The 22972-nt window shown below is 35.8% G+C and overlaps 1 pseudogene; it reads right to left on the bottom strand.

Moving 5' to 3' along the window:
* Positions 1-6913: 6913 nt before the first annotated feature.
* LOC132528745 (eukaryotic translation initiation factor 2A-like) overlaps positions 6914-22972 on the bottom strand; it is an 86816-nt pseudogene continuing 70757 nt past the window's right edge.

The raw sequence follows: 22972 nt of genomic DNA, 5'->3' as shown, positions 1-22972 counted from the left end.
TTGACATATAAGGTAGCATAGAGATTTTTGTGTTCTGTATTCTGAGCTCAAGACCCAAAGCCAAGTTTCTTCTTGAGCCTAATCTTCTCTGTTCAAATCAATCATACAGTATTGTTTATTTGATTCTGAAAATTATGTAAGGCAGCTTGTAAGAATGTATAAACTACAGCAAGATAACATGTTAAAACTGATGATGAAACAAAAGTGGAGATACATAACAGGCATAAGTATGTGACTAAGATGCATTCCTGTTAATGGGTTATACTCAGTGTCAGCATTTCTCAACCACAGTTGCAGATTAGAATCATTTAGGCAGCTTAAAAAGACAGATTCCCAGACCCCTTCATCCTTAAAGTCTGATTTGCTTGGTCCTATGAGGTGTGGACCTCATACTGGAATGTGAGATTTTTGAGAATTTCACAAGTGGTTTGAATCTGTAGCCAAGGCAGGAGAAGAACTGCATTAGTTGGAACCAGATTTGTCTTTCAGCTTCTGGACAGATCAGGCCACTTATTTAATAGTGTCTATAAGGTTAAACGCAAGCCAGTTGTTCAGGAGAAGTATGGTGCTTTGTGGTCCTAGAACTACATAGATTTTTCCTGGGAGATGCTCACAGGTGGATGTACTGTGACATAATGAACTTCATTCTTAGTAACATTTCTGTGAAAGATATAAAGATGAGATGCATCCGACTCTTATAACAACTCTTTTTTTTAAAAGATAGATCAAGGTAAATAATTTTAATAAACTTAAGAAAAATATCTATTGAAGGGTATTAGTGAGATCTTCACTTTATATTATGGATTATTTGATATTGGACTTTTAAAACTTGATGCTTTTTTCATTTTTAATGACTTTTATTGTTTTCTTTCTAATTTTACAAGCAATATATGTTCATTGTAGATAGGTAGGAATACATAAAAGCACAAAGTAAAAATTAACAATCACCCATCATCCTCACCCCACCCACAGAGAAAACCATCATTAGCATTTTGCATGCATTTCCTCCCAGTGTCTACATTCCTTTAATTGAAATAGTTGATTTACAATGTTGTGTTAGTTTCTGTAACAGCAAAGTGACTCAGTTTTATATACATATATATATTTCCATTATGGTTTATTACAGCATATTGAACATAGCTCCCTGTGCTATACAGTAGGACATTGTTGTTTATCCATTCTTTATATAATAGTTTGCATCTGCCAATCCCAAACTCCCAGTCCGTCCCTTCACCACCCCCCTTCTTCATATATATTTTTTTAAGTTGAGGTATAATAGAGCTACATCACTATGTTAGTTTCAGGTGCACAACATAGTAAACTTATAACAATTATGATAGGTTATGCCATATTTGTGTCATTGCTATTAAATTTCTTCAACTTTGTTGTATATTTTGTATATACTTTGTATATACTCTGTATAAAATAGAAACAAAAGAAAACTTAGAAAAAGTCCAAGTCTGTGGAAATGTATTGCACTAGAATTTACAGCAATATTACTTCTAGTTTATTTCTAGTAGACATTGATTAGATAGAGACTAATTCTTACTGCATTGACTCAGCTGTATTAAACAAAAGGACTCCCTTCATTAAATTAACAAGGGAAGCAACCAATAAAAGTAATTAGGGAGGAAAGAATGGTAAAATTAATCCTAATAAATGGTAAGAGAAGGGTTTATTTTAGTAATACTTGGACATTTTGCAATAGCGAGGATAATGTTTTATAAGTATCATTAATCTTGGTAAAGGGCTGATACCAGTGGAAATTGAAAACGGTGAAGCACCAAACCCTGATCTATGTTTTAGCTGTAGTCTTACAATTAGGGTTTATGAATTTAAACAGCAACTTTTTACTTTTTCCTGTATCTTTTGGTATGGCAGCAAAAGGATTCCCATCAAAACTGATTAAAAAACTGGCATTATTTGGAAGTATGAAATGCTTAATGTTAAAATCACACACACACACACAAAACAGACTGTAAAAGTTTAATATTGTGACCTTCAAAAGAGCATATTATACAAAACAGAAATCAACACCCTTCCTCAATGATGACCGGGGATCAATTATCAGTGACATTATGCCTGAAGGCAGGTCATTGATCATTTCTATTGCCACGGCTATGATTGCTGTTGCTGCAGTTATTGAACACTATTGAACCTGCTACCCAACCCTAATCATGAGCATCAGCTACCCCCTTGTCCCCAGTTTCCAATATTTCAGGAGAATAGGGGTTAGAAACCCAGGTTTGAAAGGTCATGAAACCCTAGAGGATTTTTTTTTTGATGCAATGTTTCCTGTAAAGGACACCGGGAAATAGTTCAATAAATATCTTCATATTTATCAAAGTAATGATAGCTCATATTCTAGGCTAAACATTATTTTTATTTCACGTGCAGCAAAAGTCTGCAGTAAAAGCCTATTGGTCCACCCTAAAAGTTTTGGAGAACGAGGGCTGGCCACTGAATATTCACTTACTTGGTGTCTTTAGTCTCTTGAGAGAAATGGTGAGTTGAACTCTTGGTACTGCTAATAAGGACCCCAAATATAAGGACTGAAATTTTCAGGAGGAAGAAACAAGTCTGCTCTATTCTCCAAGGAGAAAGTCTAAGTTGTGAGGGACAATTCCTTGATATTGAAAAGTAAAAGAAAAACAAACCCCAAACAAAACAACTTTCTTTTGGGTTACCTTTTTTACTTTACTTTTATTTTAAGTAATATAGAATGGTTTTATGTGTGACAGTGTCTAGGGACACTTGATTAAACTTGAACCCAGTTCTGCATGAGGGGTTCAGAAGAATTGAAAGATCCAGACTATTTACTGGCAACCTGGTAAGGAAATATATCAGGTTGCCAGTAAAGAGTAAACTATTTGTTTGTTTATTTATTTATAAAACAAAACCCAGTGTAGGGCAATGAGCACAGACAGCATCAGCAAACATACAAGCAATGAGTAAAGACAGATACCTAAGGCAAGAGTGGCAGAAGTGATGGCAAAAAATCCAACCAATTTAAGACATTAACGTAATAACAAAAACGAAGCCCTGGGAAAAACAGCATGAAAATTTTAAAAATCACTAAAAATGATGTGTTCTTTTCTTTTCTCTGGAAAAATAAGGGGGCCATGAAGTACTTGATGCTCCAGTGTGTTGATGTATAGGTCTCAGAATTCAAGACACCTTTTCGGTTACCACTCATCATGGTCCTGGTCCTCCCTCAGTGTGGACTCTGGCTCATCTGATGGAGAGCCTCATAGGACTACAGTCAAGGCATCACCTGGAGCTGTGGTCTCATCTGAGGCTGGACTGGGGGAGGGTCTGCTTCTAAACTTGGTGGTTGTTGTCACATTCAGATCAATGAAGGTGTCACAGTGAGGGCTTCCCTCACACTTGCATCTCTGCCATGATCGGGGAACATGTCCAAAGTAGCCTGATAGAGGGTGAAGGACATGGGGCACAGACACTCCCCCAGCCCTATCTCAGAGCCCGCCAACTGCCCGACATGTAGTGAGCCCCTCTAAGAAAACACGTCCCCTGAGGCCAGTCTAAACCACAAATCCACAAAGCCATAAGCTAAATAAAAGCTTATTTGTTGAGGTGGTTTTTAAATGCAACACATTTTGTAGTAGATAACTGCTGCACTTTAGAATATCTCAACGTCTCATCTTGAAGGAAATCTCATTTATGTTAAGAAGTTATTAGTGCTATTGAGGGGTGTGTGTATGTGAGTGATTAGTTGGTTGCAAACCTTAGTAATTCACATTATGGGTTTTAATTTTTTTCCTTTGGTAGCTCAGCAGTCAATTTCTCTGGTAAAGAAGCCAATGTTGCTTCAAGATCTCAGATGTCAGATATGACTTGCAGAGGATATTATATATAAATGGTTGGATCCCAGTAAAATGTCCTAGATGTTAGTACGATTTGTTTTTCCCACCAAATTCCAGATTTTTTTTTCTTTTTTTTTTTGCGGTACGCGGGCCTCTCACTGTTGTGGCCTCTCACGTTACGGTGCACAGGCTCCGGACGCGCAGGCTCAGTGGCCATGGCTCACGGGCCCAGCCGCTCCGTGGCATGTGGGATCTTCCCGGACCGGGGCACGAACCCGTGTCCCCTGCATCGGCAGGCGGACTCTCAACCACTGCGCCACCAGGGAAGCCCCAAATTCCAGATTTTTAAAATTAAGTTGTCTCTAATTTGTGCAATGAAATGTTATTTACCCTACAGAAGAGTTTTAATAATATGGCACTTCACACACGCATTTATCACGGTCAAGACATTTGCTTTGAAATGTGGAATCTATCCACCTGTTGCCTCTCAAGTTTTTGAAAAAAAAAAGACTCTAAGAATTAATTTCCACTTTTTATGTTCAATTCGTATCCAACAAATGTTATCATATTCCTAAATATAATCTTTCTTTCATTTTAATATCAGTGGACTCAGCTAGTATCTTCCAGGTGTAAATCATCTTCAGCCCTTAGACAAGGCTCTTAATGCACAAGTTAAGAACAATGTCAAATATTAAATGGCAATCAATTAACTTCTAGTTAGATTTCTGCTTTTAGCACCTACTCTCTCTGAAATTTTTTAACTGAAAATGTGCCTATTTTTGTATTTTTCCTTTAGCGTTTATTTTTCAAGCCTGCTAGTGACATTCCAAATGATATTTTTCTAACCAGATATTTTTATTATAGAAAGTGTGATAGGAATTTTGAGACAACACATGCCCTCTCTGAGCAGCCATTGACCATGCTAGAATCCTGAATGGTATTACATGATGGGGAAGAATTCCAAAAGTAACCCCAAGGAATGTATGACACTCATGAATAATCTTATTCTTGAGCTAATTTCTTGATCTGAGCTTTGCTCAAAAACTGAAAATAAAGCTGCAGAATAAAACTATAATTTGCTTCAGTGGATTAAAATGTATGTCAATTTAAATTTTATTTTTTCTACTATATTGAGATATAATTCACTTGCAGTAAACTACACATACTTAAATTGTACAATTTGAAGAATTTTGACCCAGGTATGCATTATGAAACTGTAGTCATAATCAAGATACCAAACATTTTCATCTCAAAAGTTTTTTTCATGCCCCTGCCCCATCCTTCCCCTCACCCCCCACCCTTGTCCCAGCAGCTGATGATCTATTCTCTGTCAGGATGGATTAGTTGCATTTCCTAGAATCTCATACAAATGGAATTGTAGAGCAGCTATGAGATTTTGCCTTTCTTCCGCTCAGAATAATTATTCTGAGATCCATCCAAGTTGCATGTATTAGGAGGTTGTTGCTTTTTATTGCTAAGTAGTTTTCAATGGAATAAGTATACTGTATTTTGTTTACCTATAATCTTATTTGGGATGTCTCCAGTGTTTGGCTATTACAAATAAAGCTGCTATGAACACTCAGGTGTAAGTCTTTTATGGACATATATTTCTTTCTCTTTTGGGTAAATACTTAGTAGTAGAAGGGCTGCTTCTTATGGTAAGTGTGTGTTTAAAGTGTTTAAAAACATGTCAAACTGTTTCCAAAGCAGTTTTATCATTCTCACTCACAGTGTATGAGACACCCAGGGATTCTATATCCTCCTGTGAATCTTTTCAGCCACTCTATAGAACGTGTGCAGTGGTATCTGTTTTGTGTGTTTTTTTCTTTTTTTGGAGAGGAGTGATATTTGTATATCTTATAGTGTGAAGACCCATGTAATCTTTTACCCAGTTTATCGGGTCATTATTTTCCTATTAATGAGTTATAAGAATTTTTTATATAATCTGAAGACTAGTCCTGTGCCTGATATATGTATTGCAAATATTTTCTCTCAGTTTGTGCATTCCCCTTTGATTTTCTTGTGTGATTTTCATAATTCTTTGGAAGAAAAATAGTTTTAGTTTTAATGAAGTCCCAAGTTATCAGTCGTTTTTCTTTTAAGATTCATGTGTGTGTGTGTGTGTGTGTTTGTGTGTGTGTGTGTGTGCTTACCCAAGATCATAAGGTATTTAAATAAATTTGTTTTTACCTTTTGTACTAGATATTATAGTTTTAGGTTTTATATTATCACCTATGATCCATTTCAAGTGTTTTAGTGTATGGCATGAGTGAAGGGTCTATGTCTAATTTTCTGTTATCATTTGTTGAGATGACTTTGCACTTCTCATTGAATTATCTGGTATCTTTGTCATTTACCATGAATGTGTAGGTCAACCAGTAGTTCTAAACCAGTAGTTCTGAACTGGTGGGTGATTTTGCCTCTCAGGGAATATTTGACAATGTCTGGACATTTTAAGCTGCCACAACTCAGGGGTGCTCCCAGCATCTAGTGCATGGAGGCCAGGGGCGTGGCTGAACATTCTACAATGCACACAACAGCCCTCACAACAAACAGTTATCTGTCCCCAAATATGAATAGAGCCAAAGTCGACAAACTATTGTCTCAGCTTTCTCTTCAGTTCCTTAGATCTACTTTGTCACCAGTATCGTGCAGTCTTGTTGACTTGGGGTTTAGAATAAATCCTGAAATCGGCTGGGGTAAATCCTCTGACTTTGGTCTGTTTTTAAAAAATCACTTTGGTTCTTCTAGCTTCTTTGTATTTCCATATAAATTTTAGTTACAACTTGTCAATTATTACAAAATTCATGCTGAATTTTATTTAATTGCACAGAATGTGTAGATATGTTCTGGAGGGAATGAACATCTAGAATATTGAGGTTTCACATTCAGGAACATGATATACTTTTGGCTCTCTTTAATTTCCCTCTGCAACTTTTTAAAAAATTAATTAATTAATTAATTTTCCTATAGTTTTCAGTGTAGAGTTCTCGGACATTACTTGTTAGATTTATTCTTAAGTATTTTAGGTTTCTTGCTCTATTTTTTTAAAAAAATCTTGAATGAATTGTTAAAGTTATAGATGAACATTAAGGATGGGCACATAGGTATTCCATAGATGTCAGTGTGTTTAACAGAAGAAATGTTTGCACTGGTTTCTGGTAACTTGCTCGCTTTCTGTGTATCTTAAATTCCCAATTCCACGTCTTTGGCTTGTGGAGAAAGGCTCTCTCTTGCTGCATTTTCTCCCATTGATGTTTTTGTAGCTGTTTTCCACGTACTGTTTGTTCTTTCAGCTGTTCAATTGCCTACATCTTCTTCTTTAGGTTTTGGGTCTGTTTGTCTCAGCGTCTCTGGAAGGTGACTGAGAGGCTGTCTTTCATGGTGGCTTTGCTAGGTGGGAGTGGAGTCAAATCTGGACTCTTGTCCCCTCTTGCTCTCTGCTGTCTCAGCCTCATGCATCCTTTAATTATTAACGGCTGTTTTTGTTGGTGACTTTTCTTTTCCAGGTGGTGGTTTCTTATTCTGGGATTGTTCTTCCTCATGCAGTTCAGAATCGGTGACTGGTTCATTTCTTAAAACTTATAAGCGGTCGCAAGTTTATATTCTTCACTGGGACTTCACTTAGAACTGCTTGGTAAATTATTGCCTTTCCTGTAAATATTCTATCCAAAAATGGCTGCCAGGAAACCTGTCATATTTCTGCATTTGAAGGTATATCCTAATTGTGCAAGATACAGCTGGGTTAATGCCAAATCTCGTACCCAGTGTTAACACATTATCCAAGAGGACAGGTGATCGTTAAAATGTGCTCACCACCTGGGCACCAAGGAAAATATTTAGAATATTTAGAGGAGACGGGTTTAGAAATGAGTTTGTAGTTTGCAATATCGTACACTTCCTTCATCTCCTCAGACTGTCAAGTTCAGATGCTACTAACATGTGTCCACAAGGGCTGTCGCAGTCTGCCTTAGGACAACCAGTCCCAACTTAAATGCAGAATCACATGTGGCAGGCGTGACACGGTAAATAGTACAAATTCCAAACTGCATCATAAATGGAGCCGTTTTTGGGTAATTGCACTACATCAATTTCTCTACTTGCTGCAATGTAATGAAAATTTTTTCCCACAATAGGAAGTTCTTGTCTTGTCAACATCTGTACCAGCTGTTACAACACAGCAGTGGTTTTCTATTCCTTAGCATTGTAATCTTATCAGCCTTAAGGAAACTTTTGTTGACTAAAGCTGCATTAGGTGCACCCAAGTTGAGGTACTGATCTAATCTACAAAATGAAAATATGCCCTTACTCCCCAGGACATGGACAGCCACCTTGTATAGTTAAGGTCCATGTGATAACACAAAATAATTCTTTGCAAATTTAATTTATTTGCAATCACATTAAAATCGTTGTTGTCAAAGAAGGGAACTTCATTGTTAACATTTCTGGCGCAAATAGTTTCATCTTCTGACCAGGATGGATGCCAATTTTGCATTGTTTTTCTGAATGAAGACTTCAAACATGCTCTGGTCTTTACATGACAAAGTTGGAGCTCAGGTATCCCAGCTGTGCTCTAAGCTGGTTTTAAAATACAGAGAAAGTGTGTAGCATTGTGTTAGGGTCAAAGAAAATAACAAGAATAGAGAAGAATCTTTATTGTATGTTTTTCTGTCTTTTGGATGGCTCCTGACTCATGAGACGGTTTGACAGACAAATTTATTTTTATGTATTTTTCAATTAAATTTAAAAATTATTTTCATTTTGAAGTGACTGGAGACTCACATTCAGTTGTAAGAAATAATATGAAGAGAACCCGGGTATCTTTTACCCAGCTTTCTACAATGTAAATCTACCTGTAAATCTTTCTACAATGTAATCTACCTGTATTATCTACAGTGATAATCTACCTGTAAGCTATAGCAAAGTATCACCGTCAGGATGTTTACACTGATACAGTCAAGATACAGACCATCCCCATCACATGACTTCCTGCCTTCCTACAGCCCTCTGTTCTCTGCTTCTATAATTTAGTCATTTCAAGAATGTTGTGTAAGTAGAATCATATAGAATATAACTTAGGGAGATTGCCTTTTTTTTTTCATTCAGCATAATTCAGATAAGGATTCATCCAAGTTGTATCAATAGCTTGGTTTTTCATTGACTATACTCTATGGTATGGATGTGTCACAATTTCACCATTCATCCATTGAAAGACATTTGGCCTGCTTCCAATTTTTGGCTATTAAGCATAAAGTGTCTATAAATATTTGTGTGGATGATATTGTGTGAACATAAGTTTTCATTTCTTTGCCATCAGTGTCTAGGAGTACAATTACAAGTTTGTATGGTAGCCACATACTTAGTTTTTTAAGAAACTACCAAACTGTTTCCAGAGAGGTTGTACCATTTTACTTGTTATTTATCATGTTGCTGTAGGAATTGGAGAGGAGAAGGTTTCTGACAACTTAATGTCTAATGGGTTCCTTCAGGAAGTTGGGAGACCCAAAAGGAGACACGGGTTTGGTGAGATTAAAATCGCGGTTTTAGAAACAGACTTACAGACATAGAAAACAGACTTGTGGTTGCCAAGGGGGTGGGGGTGGGGGAGGGATGGAGTGGGAGTTTGGGATGAGCAGATGCAAACTCTTATATATAGGATGGATAAACAACAAGGTCCTACTGTATAGCACAGGGAACTATAGTCAATATTCTTTGATAAACCATCATGGAAAAGAATATGAAAAAGAATATATATATATATATATATATATATATATATATATATCTGAGACACCCTGCTGTACAGAAGAAACTAATGCAACATTGTAAATCAACTATGCTTCAGTAAAATAGATTTAAAATTTTTTTTCAAAATAAATTTAAAAAATGACAGTTTTGTTTTGAACGTCATGAGTTTGAGATGTCTGTGATGGAAACCCTAGTGGAGCTGGCCTGCCAGCGTTTGGACAAACACCCACTGCTCAGCAGTGAGACTGGCAGAAGATGCAGGTTGGAGATGTGTGGCCTGGAAGCCAGGAGAGGACACCAGAGTTGAGTGATAAGAATAGAAGGATGTAGAAGAACCCTGAAAATTAGAAGTTCCAGGGGAGTAAGAAACTAAGAAAGAGTCCCTGATGTGAATTTCAGACAAACTGAGGAAATACAGCAGGTGCCCATGTCCAGGAAGCCAAAATAGACCCTGGTTTTAGGACACGCTATAGGTGGACCCCTTCGGTGCTTTCAGTTTCGATGGACTGGTGATGACAGAAGCCATGTTTAAAATTGAACGTGGCCAAGACAGTGTAGACTGGTCTTTGGTCCAAGTGGAAATCCATTCTGGGGAGGTAAAAATGCCTGCTTCCAATGGAGCAGACTTCCTCCCTAAATGTCACATTGTCCTTGGTCAGAATGACTGGAGAGACAAGCTTAAGGGTTTTCCCCAGAGTAGGAGGGAATCAACAAAATCTCGTTGCTTGTAGATGAAGTCCTTATCTCTTAACCTTCATGATTTGATTCTTTAAAATTTTGCCAAAGCCATCACAGTGACTTAAAACGAGGGTAAATTTTCTTTCAAGGGGAATGTTAGGTTTAGGTATGTTGATGGAAATAATCAATAAACAATCTATAATAGGAATAGAAAAGAGTTTTATTCTTGCCAAACTGAGGACGTTAGCCCAGGAGACACAGATCCAAGAAGCACTTGAATCGTGTTCTCCAGACTACAAAATAGGCGAGGGTTATAAAGGCAAAAACCACAGAGTTACGTAAGGTGCTTGTCAAGAATTATAATTGGAGCCAGCAAGCAGTACGGGTGCTTGTTAAGCAAGGATTGGTTGGGGTCTGAAATGGTTGCATAGTTACAAGGGGAGACCTTGAGACCATACGGTTGCAGCTGGCAGCTATTCACAGATACTGTTTTGAGAACGGCTGGTGGTGTCCTTCAGTCTGACACGGGTCAGAAAACTCATGTTCACAGGGATGCAGGAACATGTCTGAAATTATGGCCACCCACCTCCATTTTGAATGCCTGAACCACAGTTACTCCATTTTGATTTTAAAATGCATTCTTTTCCCTAATGGTTAAAGCAGATGTACGATGCATGTTTTACAGGCTGTAAGAGTCTGTTCTGGTTAGCATAAAATTCAAGCCAAATCGTGTATAAGCCAGAATGACTTTCCCATACCTCAGTATGTGAAAAATTCTCCCATCAGGCATTAATAATGTTGAATGATCACATTAAATAATAAAGAAATGATAATTTAATGGTCAAAATCTAAGGAACTTATACCGGGCAACTGTTGAAATACATCAGTTAAAATTGCTCATAGATCACTTTATCAGGAATCTCTAAAAGCTGTAATAACAACATACATCAGCTCTTAATGTTTCAATAATTTTTACATACTCCTTTTATTTACATAGACTTTTGTTTCTTTACTAAAATTATCTGTGAAATATTCAATAAAATAATGTTTATGATCAATATAATGGTATCCCCTTAATTCTGAAAGGATTCTATGGGTTTTTTATAGAATGGCTTATAAAATAAATGACAAGATAATTGTTTGATTAGCCCATGGATGGTAATGACAGGGAAAATGAGGTTGACATTAAAAAATACCATTAAAATATATTTGGCAGTAAGATCTAGAAAACAAATGAGTTAGAACAGCAAAAGAATAGTATCTAATTAACCCTAAAAACAAGAGGAAGACTGATGTTTTTCCCTAGACGATAAACTAAAAAAGCCACTTGCTTTTAAACCCGTCAGGAAGCACCTCCCTCCCCTACTTGACTGATAATAAGCCAGTCTATCCCAAATTTTGGTACTTAAAGGCTTTTATAGCAAATGAGAGAATAGTAAAGCTAATGCCCCTTAACAGGAATTTCATTTGCACCAGTTTCATTCTGAGTATGACAAATCCATTCAATACACCCGATCTTTACACAAAAATGATTTAAAATGGATGATTACATGGGTACAGTAATTGAACTTTCCCCCTTGGCTATGAGAAAATCATGTCTTTAGCATTAAGGACTCCTTAAAACAACTGAATTTCAATACGAAGAATGACCTCAGAGATTGGAGGTTAATTTCTCACTTAATTTCTCCACTTTGTACTGCTCCTACCTGTCGTTTGGAGTCTCTGTAATCCAGTTTCTTTCGTTTCTTCCCCTGATGTCTCTAACTGTATCACTTTCCCACTGGAAGATGGGCTTGTCCTTTCTGCCTTAAAGGACACGTTATTCCACTTCTAAGTAGGTTAACTTTGCCACATAAATTTTTTCAGTTAGCGTGTGCCATATGCACTTGATGCTAAAATATGTACTGGGGAGTTTGTCTTTACTTTTAAAAGTGTGGGGTTTCTGGCTTCACTCTTTGATCTTTATAAAGCCATATGGTTTTTCTGACCTTGGATAATGTAAAAGATATTTGGAAGTTGAGGATGTGCAAAGGCTGTTGAAAATCCATAGAGAAGTAACAGAACACTCTAACAGAGGACGTAACATCACCTTCACCACCTAAAGCATCTATATCTTTATTCTTTTGGATGTATCAGACAGGAGACTTGGATTGTTATCAACAAAATTGAATATCAAATTCATTGCTTATGAGACTAAAATATTTTTCCCACTGTTAGAATTTTCCCCTGGCAGATTATCCATGTGTATGTCAAATGTACAACCAAACCAGTATAATTTAGTGAGTCCAGCATCCTAAAATCTCCTTCCCTGACTAGGCAAATAGGATTCAGTTCAGTATGTTGAAATTTCTCTGTTTAATTAAAATGTTAGGGTACTTGATTTCAAGGAGGTTAAGAAACCCAATCCAAACTTTTATGAGTTTTTAGCTAATTTTAAATTCTATTTTACTTTAGTCATAGCTTCTGTCATGTTTAGTATAGGTAACTGCAAAATAAAATTTTAACATTGTGAGAAAGTAAGTAGCTTTACTCAAATGTCAAGTATGAAAAAAATCAGCTTGTGTAACTGTATAACTTGTCTATGTAATTTGACTGAAGGTGATGGAGGGCATCCAACTTAGAGTATTTTATGTTTTATTTTTTCTATTCTCTGGCCGAATAACAATTCTATCTTTTCTATCCAGTGAAATGAGATATTTACGTGACAAATTTTAGTATATTCCATGCATTTTATTCTATCCATGTTTATGCCCAATACCACCCCAACAGCGAGGCAGTTTGAAAATGAGCCATAATATATTCTTCTGAGTAAATTTACACAAATGTTATATGAATTTGAGAGTCATTTCACTAGTAGGAATATAAGAAGCTTCTTAATTTCCAAGACACACAATAAGCTTGTTAGATAGAGAAAGAAGTTATTACAAATGTGCTTTTCTCTTCATTTAAAATTGATTCTCAAAGCTGCAAAGGCAGGTAGAAGAGCCAAATCCCCATATTAGTGTATTCATTGAGGGACATTTTTTTCAGAGCACAATAAAATATTTTAAGAATGTGATTCCATGAATTACAGGTCTCAGGTCAAAAATAGATGCCATGCACTTTTACATAAGCTTGTTATATAATCATTCATCAATAATGTATCCTTAATATTTCCTCTATGCCTTTATGACTTTTCAGAACGAATACACAGTTGACATGAATTTTAAGGCTCACATGAGTATCATGAATGCCTGGCAGTGTTACAACACCACAAATTGTGTTATTTCCATCACACAATAACCAACATTTTTCATACTTTTGTAAATAAGGGAGCCAATGGGTTGCAGGCGTTTTGTCGTTAGAAGATAGCTATGATAGCTCTAAGAAATTGTTTTTAATATTATTGTGACACATTAGTTCTAAATAATTTAGAAGCAATTTGGATTTTAAGCATGTGGTCTAGGAGGGCTCAAAGGACAGTGCCCTTTAAAGAACTCAGTATAGTTAACTAACATCAGTAACCAAGAATTTTAGGAATATCTGCTCTAAGGTTCTGCATGTAGTTTTAAAGGAAACACCCATGAGAACATGCACATTGACACGGCTTTAAATCCACGGCCTCCAACTTTGGTTAGAATGAAAAATACTCTACTGTCATGTCCTTGGTTCTCAGTTGCAAAGGGGCTACTGGCCCATTTTAGCAGAGAATGGCTCAGCAGTAAACAACTGTCCATGGGCTAACGCACCTGCGAAAGCTGTTTCAGAAAGTGACAGCAGGAAGCTAAGTGGAAAGAACTAGAAACTCCAGAAATAATCAGGTCAGGTAGGCACAACAATTCCTGTTCCAGCTGTGCCCGCCCACAAGCTGGGAGGCTTATGAATCCTGCAAGAGAGGCAGTCAAGAAGATGATAGAATATTCCATCACTGTGGAATCTGCTGGAAATTCAATCTGACTTTTATAATTTCTAAGATTTATCTCAAAATCAAATTTTAAACTTGCCAACCCAACCACCAGAATCCTCTTATTGAAAAAAAAGTCATATTATGTATACCCTCAACCAACTGATTTATGATTCTGCCAATTCAGCAAAAGAAATGTGTTCAGTTTTATCAAACTGCAAGATTCTTTGAAGCCCTGATTTCTGCATACTTTCTACGTCTCTAATTTCTTTATACTCAAAAGAGTGTCCTTATCAATGGATTAAGTTAGGAGGTTACATCTTAATATTCAAGCTGCTCTGTACAATAAGGTTAATATATGACGTTCTTCACTTTTTTCTTTCCCCACTGGAAAAATAATGGCTAACAATTTGCCTTGAACTTCAAATCTGTTTTTTCGGTCATATGAGGCTATTTCTGGAACTTTCGTTGTAAAAAATGAGAAAGTCAAGGGTGGAAGTTACAAATTTCTAGTAAGTCACTGGTTCCAATAGATGAGTTAGTTCTTCTCACAATGAATCCTCCAAACCAATATGACACAGTTGTTCATAGTCTGTGTTAGGTATGGTATGGAAAAAAAATGCTTTTAATCACCAGCCATAGATTCTGCTCTTCCAGTAACAGAATTGACAAGTAATTTTTATAAACACTTACTTAGGAAAATCTCTTTCTTGTATCACATATATAAAATATAAGATCTCCCTATAATATACTAATATTCTAAGAAGTTGTTATGAAGACTAGCCAATACATTTTGTTGTCATTGAAATGACAGCAAAACAAACTTGGCACTCAGCATGTTAAAATGTCACTTTTAAAAAAATTCAAAATCAGAATTAATTGGTGTTGAGCCTTGTCGGTTGCTCTTGAGTAAATTATTCCAAGATCTATGTACCTCTTTCCCACAGGCTTTCTATAAAAAGAAAGAAAGAAATGTAAAATATGTAGCATCTCTTTGTTAAGGGATTGTATAAGCTTCTGTTCTATGTTTCCATTAGAGAACAGTGAAAAATACAATCTCTTAGTGCCTCATTAAGTTAAGAGAGTTTTAGGTGGATGTCGTCTTTGCACTTTCCTCAGATTAACTGAGAGGGTTGTGAATGGAGAATTGTAAATAATTGGTGTGATTAGTAGGGTCTGCTGGCCCTTCGCCAGCACCCATCTCTCAAGAGCGGTCATCTGGTCTTCTCCATAAAACTGAACTGTGGGTTGTGGATAATTCCCTGTGACCACCTGCCTGATTGATGGGCAGGCCAGTTTTGTGGTGGGGGCAGGGGACTCTCTCCTGAGCTGGGGAGTCCCTAAAACTAAAAGTCCCTAAAACTGCTTTGTAAAGGCACCATTTATCAAGTCATTGAAGTGAGTCTCCATCTCTTGGTGCTCTGAAATGTCTGTCTCATAGAAACTCTCAGTCCATTGGTGAGGAAGATTCCTCATTTTGCCAAATCCTAAAAGAGTGGACCTATAAATTCATTTCAAGTTTTGTACTATTATTAGTTATGGCTTAAGTGATTTAACATTCTTATAAAGAACGACTGATTGGCTAAGTAGATAGAGAATATTCTAAGGGCGATGTAGAGAGCATCTCCTAGGTAGCTCCACCTGACACACAAATATAGCTTTTATCATCATCTCCTCTCCTAAATTTTTTTGCTTTTATCACCTTAAGTAGCATTTACTCACTCTATAGATAACCAAACACCAAACATCATTATCATCTTTGAGACTTAGATATTAAAAAGGCAAAAATATGGATACTGGGGATATTTAAAGAAGTATGGTTTGTTCAGAGAAAATTATTTGAAATATAAATTTCCTTCTAAAATCTATATTTATAAACATTTGTAATCATATTTTTAGCTAATTTCATCCAGGCGCAACTGTACTCACTCATTATTACCATTTGGCACTCTGAAAGTTGGTGGATTTATTGTATTTCTATCAATAATTACTATTCACGTGTGTATTCATTGTGAAATTCATTCTAATGGGATTCAGTAGCTTATATAGGATGCTCTCAACTCTTCAGGCAAGAACTTAGCAGTCATTTCATTTCCTACTTTTAAAAATGAAATTCATATGCAGTTAATAATGCGTTTAGTACAGTATCTGAAAGAGATGAGAAATTTTGCGGTGCTTCGAAAAATAGGAAGTCACTTTTAAAGAATGGGTTAATGCGTGGTCAGAAATAAAATACTTATCCAGCTTTAAATTCTATTCGAAACCCACAAAGCCTGGAGCTTCAACATGAAATAATGGTTTTATTGCTTTGCTTAAATTATTTTTCCCTTTTCTCCAATAATTTTTTTTTAATTCACTGATTTATAGAAAACAACTCCAGATCTGTAAGCCTGAGGAGGTAATTTTAGAATGAGCTGAAGAGAAAATTTGAATTACTCATTTTCTTTTTCACTTGTTTTCATTCTTTGGGAAACAAACGCAGTGCAGGGACATTCGGGATCATCTAGTCCTATTTGCTGTAGAGGTGAGAAAACCTGTGCCCAGAGAGACAAAGCCAATCACCCAAAATACACCAGATACTTAGCAAAGTCGAGTGGATAATCAGGTCTTCGAGTCTAGTGGACGGAGGGCCTGCATCCCAGCCAGGGGCCCCATCTTTTCCCAGATGTAATATAACTTATTCTTATGCTTCTTTAATTTGAAAACAAACAACCCTGCTGGGCTTTTCTCTCTATGTAAATGCAAATTTAAAAAGGCACATTTCTCTGTTAATAAAAGACCTTCATTTGTCTTTAAAGTCTCTGAGTTAGAAAATTTAACAAATAGGCAGAACTTGTGTTTGGCATGCTTGTGGCTCCCTGACTGGGTTGCTGATCCCTTCCCAGCGATGCTTATTCTCACACTCTCTGCAATCTAAAGACAATCGCTCAGAAGCACGACATAAGGTGTATCCCTCTCAAGGGCATGTGGGATTCTGAAGATGCAGTCTCTTGAAGGAATGCCTTATAGTGATGGAATGTCAGATAGTCATGTGTATAATTTTAGATGAAGAATCCGCCTGTAGTTTTTTCCATCAGGCCACATCTATTTACGCATGTGTTTATTTATATCCCATCTTACTTCCAAAGGGATGTGTGCCCATACAACACCCCACAGGAGGCCAGGTTTCTGCCCAAGTTTAGGCAAGCCTTCTGCAATATTTAGAGACTCTAAGTGCATCATTAATTCTGAGACATCTAGATATTTTTAGTCATTAAGTACTACCAAGAGCTGCAGGACAGTCCCTAAGGTATAAATACAGAGAAAAAGATGAATAAATTATGAAAATCACAAGCAAAAAAAAATAGAGTTTAAAAAAAACTACAAAGAAAACAAGAAAAGTGGCTAAGTATCCAAATAACCATATTTTTTAAAAAATGAAAAGTTTCGCTTATACTAAAATCAATTCAAAGCCACGTCTTCGAAGTCTAATAAGCTCCTTTATACTAATAAGTATCAACATTTTGTCTCTCTTAGCAAAATGTTAATGCAATGCAAATGGTATTTCTCAATCTTAAATAAATGTACTCCACTTGACTATAAATTAATAGAAATAGATCCAATTATAAGACTTTAAAATATTCCCCTTTTAAAAAAACAACTGCTAAATTATATAAATATTAAAATCTAGAAAGAAAACAGAATACATTATTGGGTCAATAACTTGCCATAAACATCTCAAATTAATTATTAACTTCCTACAATCAACTAATTTATTTTGATCTACTAAAACATAAAGGATTCCACGTAATTTATTGTTAATTACATCAATTTCATCTGTAATGCTGTATATTTTCCATTGAGCTTTCATTAGAGCTATTTATATGTGTACTGTTATAAACATAGTATGTATTAGGTTTCTCCTAGAACTGCAGTCATCGAGGAGAAAAGAGTAATCAGAAGTGAAGTAGAGTCATCGAGGAGAAAAGAGTAATCAGAAGTGAAGTAGAGTAAGAATGGTGTCATTCAACAGAGTGCTAGAAATGGCAATCGGAAATAGTTGTTTGGAAATTAGTTCACCTTCCCTCTGGCCAGTGTTTTCTCACACAGAGTCATGGGCCCTAGTGTTCTCACGAATTGCCTGCAACAGGGCATCTCAAACTTTAATATGCGTAGCAAATGCCCTGAGTATCTTGCTAGAATGAAGTTTCTGAATCTATAGGCCTGGGATGGGACTCTTGAGTCTGGATTTTTAACACTATCTCAGATGATGCCAACCACTGATTTGCAATCACAACTTGTATAGCAGTGCTGCAGGGTGATAGGTCTCAAATGTGGTCCCCTGTCCACCTGCTACAGATTCATTAGATGGCTTATTTTGTTTTTTAAATGCAGAATTCTAGAGATGACCCCAGATCCAGTGACTCTAAGTTCCAAGTGTAGGGCAGAGTTTTCAGCAAGCCCTCCACATGGCAGTCTCTGCCCAGCAAAGTTTGAGGAATGCCGCTCTGTGGGAAATTCGCAGGTGTGTGCGTCTAACCCTAAATGTATGACATGAGAGTCAAGGGCAACTTTCTGCAAAGTAATTAGATGAGTACAAGGCTACTAAAAAGAGAACTGGTGCAAACAATTACTGCCCAGAAAAAGTGATTCCAGATCATTAATTTTCTGAGATATCTGTCATCTTGTCTCTGTGTGATACTCTTACTCCTAGACCAGGAGCCCTCAGACTTCAGCATCCATCAGAAACACCTGGGGGTCTCAGTAAAACCCACCCATTGATTACGTAGGTCTGGGTTGGGGTTCCAAAAATTTGTGTTTCTAAGTTCCCAACTGATGCTGATGCTGTTGGTCTGGGGACATACTTTGTCCTGCATGACAGCATGATCTTGACAGTTCACAAAACCTAGGATGTCCATGTCCTGTTGGATTTATTTACTCAATCCAAGTATCACTTGAAGACGAGTACACTTATTCAACACAAACTGCCCACAAGTTGAGACAGTCTATGGGGCTAAAGAAAGAATCATAAAATAGAATCTCTGCGTTCTGGGATCCTGCTGTCCAAGGAGACAGGTCAAACTAACGTATGACACCATTCTATGATACTTCAAGGAAGCACACAGCAAAGTGTTAAAAATGAATGACCTATACCCACTCTAGGAGTTCCGAAAATTCAGTGTGGCCTGAATTAGCTTGAATTGTTTTAATTAACAATATGGTACTGAAGTGTTCCTGTTTGCAGTGATAGCAAATTGAAAGAACATTAGTTCAATCTTTGCTGACTTTTTGTCCCTTTCTACGGAGGCAGTTATATCTCTTACAAATAATAATTGCTTTGTTCCTTTCTTTCCAATTCTTGCAATTTTAATTCATTTTATTTTATTTTCTATTTCCAATGTAATTAAAAAAAATGATGTAACATATCACATGGATCTAAAACAGGCCTGCTGTAGTGCATGACCTGAGTGTGCCCTTTCATATCCCATTCACAGGAGGTTTTAGGGAATGCTTCCCCCTAGGATCTCATGCACTTAGAATCTGATATGAAGGGCATCGAAATTATGCAATGCACAGCATTTAAAAAATATATATATAGATTTACATCTATCATGTCTTTTATGTTTATGTTTAAAGATGCACTGGGAAAAGTCTTATGGCCACTTTGTCCCCAAGCCATCTGGTTCTCACTTTCAACCCCACAAGACTAACCCCTGCCTTTTGCATCTTTCTGGAATTTTTATATGTCTATTAAAGCATATATGAATATATAATGTTATTTTAGACCTTTTTAATAAAATGTTTTCATAAACTACACATTTCCTGTACCTTGATTTTTTTTGTTCACCTAAAACATATATATATATATCTACATATATATATTTTAGAGATTTTTCATATAATACTCAGCTATTTAATTCTTTCAAAATTTCTACTCTATAGATTCACCACTGCACAGATCATCATAATTTATATCAAATGTTAATAGTTATTATTATTGTCATTAGTGATTAGATTTCTTTACCTATCTGGATACCCTCTATTGCATATTTCAATATGACCCTAATGCTAATCTAACCTTCAAATAAACAAAACAGGTATATGAAGCTGTCTAGAAACAATCCTTAAAATTGGCATTCACGAATTGCTAACTAGCTGAGTTTTGATTTAGTATAATGTCTTAATTTTTCTGCACCAAAAAATAAATTCTTCAATCTAAAAAAATAAATAACTAAATAAGTGCATTTCCATGTTACTCATAGTAATATGTCCTTATTCACTATTGATAATGGTTGTTTGTCCATCTCTTTTTCTTGATCAATTTCACCAAGAATTTACCAGTTTTAGTAGTATCTAAAAGGAACCAAACTTTGGCATTGGTGATCGTCTCTGGGGTCTGTTTATTTTCTATTTTATTAATTACTTCTTTCACTTTTTCTTTTTTTCCCATTGTTCCACCTTTCAAGTTTTGTTTGCTGTCATTTTTCTAATTTCTTAAAGTGAGTGTTTAGCTCATTGATTTTATACATTCCTTTTTTCCTGATGTATCTAAATATCTACATAATATTTCTAACATACTCTAATATCTCTTTATACTCTCTATATATTATTCACAATTAAAAAACCCACAAAATCCATACTCCTGTCTTTAGCCATATCCATATCCAAGTTTTGAACTAATCAGATTATTTTAAGATTATATTCTATCAAAATGTTTTCCAAATTTAATTTTGATTTCTTCTTGGAACCATGGATTATTTAGAAATATATGATGTATGTTCCAAAGGTTTGGGAATTGTTTGGTTTTCTGATTTCTAGCTTAACTCATCTATCTTCAAGAAGCATATTTTGTATTATTTTAATCCTTAGAAATAATTTGAAACTCGGTTTACAGAGAATACAGTCTATTTCTGTAAGAGTTTTGTGCATATTGGAAATAACATGTGTTTTGCAGACATTGGAGACAATATTCTAGATACATCTGTTGGGTCTGCTTTGCCAATATCTTTTATGTCTTTATGGCTCATCTTTGTCATCTGCTTGTTTTATCAGTTACTCTGAAAGGTGTGCTATCATCTACTGTGATGTGAATTTTTCTCCATACTTTAGTTCTTTATTTTGCATGTATATTTTGAAGCAATACTGTTTGATGAATTCAAATTAGTAACTATTACGTCTTCCTGGTGAATTGAACTTTTATCATTTTGAAATACCCCTCTTTAGTGCTGTGTCCTGCCTTAAAGTCTGCTTGGCCTGATATTAATCTAACTACAAGGCCTTTTGGTTATAGTGTTTCCGTGATAGGTCTTTTCCCATCACTTTACCTTAACCTTTGTATAATCTTATATAACCTTCACGTAATCTTTAGGTGAATCTCTTGTAAACAGCATAGAATTGGTGTGTGTGCGTGTGCATGCACAAGCTTTAATTCAGACTGACAATTTTTGGTCTTTTAATTGGAGTCCTTTTATACTTAATAACTAACGTATTTGTGTTTAGATTTGCCATCTTGTTAGTCACTTATTTCTAAGTTCTCTTTTTCTCTGAGATTAAGTTTTTTAGATTGTTCTGTTACTCTCTCCCCCATTAGCTTTTTAATTGTACTATCTATTTTTTATTATTTTAATGATTGTCAGAGACACTGTAATATGCATTCTTGACTTATTAATACCTAATATAAATTGGCACTTTTACCTCAGTCAAGATACTCACAAAGACTTTACAACTCTTACTCAATTTAACCTTCACCCATACGATGTTTTTGCTGTTTGTTTTGATTCTAAATTCATTTTTCATTCCAGAAGTTAAAAAAAAATTTTATATAGTTAATCCTTATTTCATTTACCCAAATCTTTACCTTTTTCTCTTCACTCTTCCTGCATCTCTAAACCAACATTTTGGAAATCTTTCCTTCTGCCAGAATGACACTTTTTTTGTATTTCCTTTAGTGAAAATTTAAGGACGATGAACTGGATTAGGTTTGTTTGTATAAAAATAACTATTATTTCACCTTCATCTTTAAAGGATTTCTTTGCGGGATATATAATTCTGGATCTGGAGTTACTTTCTTTCAGAACTTCAAACATGTTGTTTTCTTGACTCTATTGTTTTCTCCTGGAAGCCAGGTATTTATTTTATCATTGTTCACTTGAAAATAATCTGGATTTTTTCCCCCTCTGGTTGCTTTTACGGTTTCTCATCTCAGTGGTTTCAGCTGTGTTACCATGATGTTATAAAGCACTATCTAAAAATTACATATTTATCATGCTGTTGCTCATATACAGCAACAGCATGATTTCTTTTATTGGCAGCTTGATTTGTCATTTTCAGAAAATTATTAGAAAGAAGAAAAAATTATTTCTTCAGATATTGCTTCTGTCCCATTCTTTTCTCTCCTGTGTTTTATTCTGGACATTTTCTTCAAGTGTATCTCACAATTTTTTTAATCCTCACACTTTTTATACATGTAACAGTTCATGTGGATTTCAAGGGCATTGTGCTGAGTGAAAAATGTCAATCTCAAAAGGTCATATATCACGTTTCCATTTATGTAACATTCTCAAAATGGCAAAATTATATAGATGGAGAGCAAATTAGTGTTTGCTAGGGGTTGAGGAAGGTGGAGATGGGTGGGAGGGTATGACTATAAAAGCACAGCACAAGGAGATATTTGCGGTGATAGCACAGTCTGTATTTTGATTGCAGTGGTGGTTATACAAACTACACTTGTTATAAAATGACATAGAACTACACATAGACATTGTACCCAGTCAACCTCCTGGTTTTGCTATTACACTATAATTATGTGAGATGTAACCATGGAGGGAAACTGGGCGATGCTACAGGGACCTCTCTGTAC

The sequence above is a fragment of the Lagenorhynchus albirostris genome, chromosome 1 (assembly GCF_949774975.1).
Source record: "Lagenorhynchus albirostris chromosome 1, mLagAlb1.1, whole genome shotgun sequence".
In the NCBI taxonomy this organism is placed as follows: Eukaryota; Metazoa; Chordata; class Mammalia; order Artiodactyla; family Delphinidae; genus Lagenorhynchus; species Lagenorhynchus albirostris.
The sequence above is the reverse complement of the archived record's forward strand: the minus strand, read 5'-3'. Positions and strand labels throughout refer to the sequence as shown.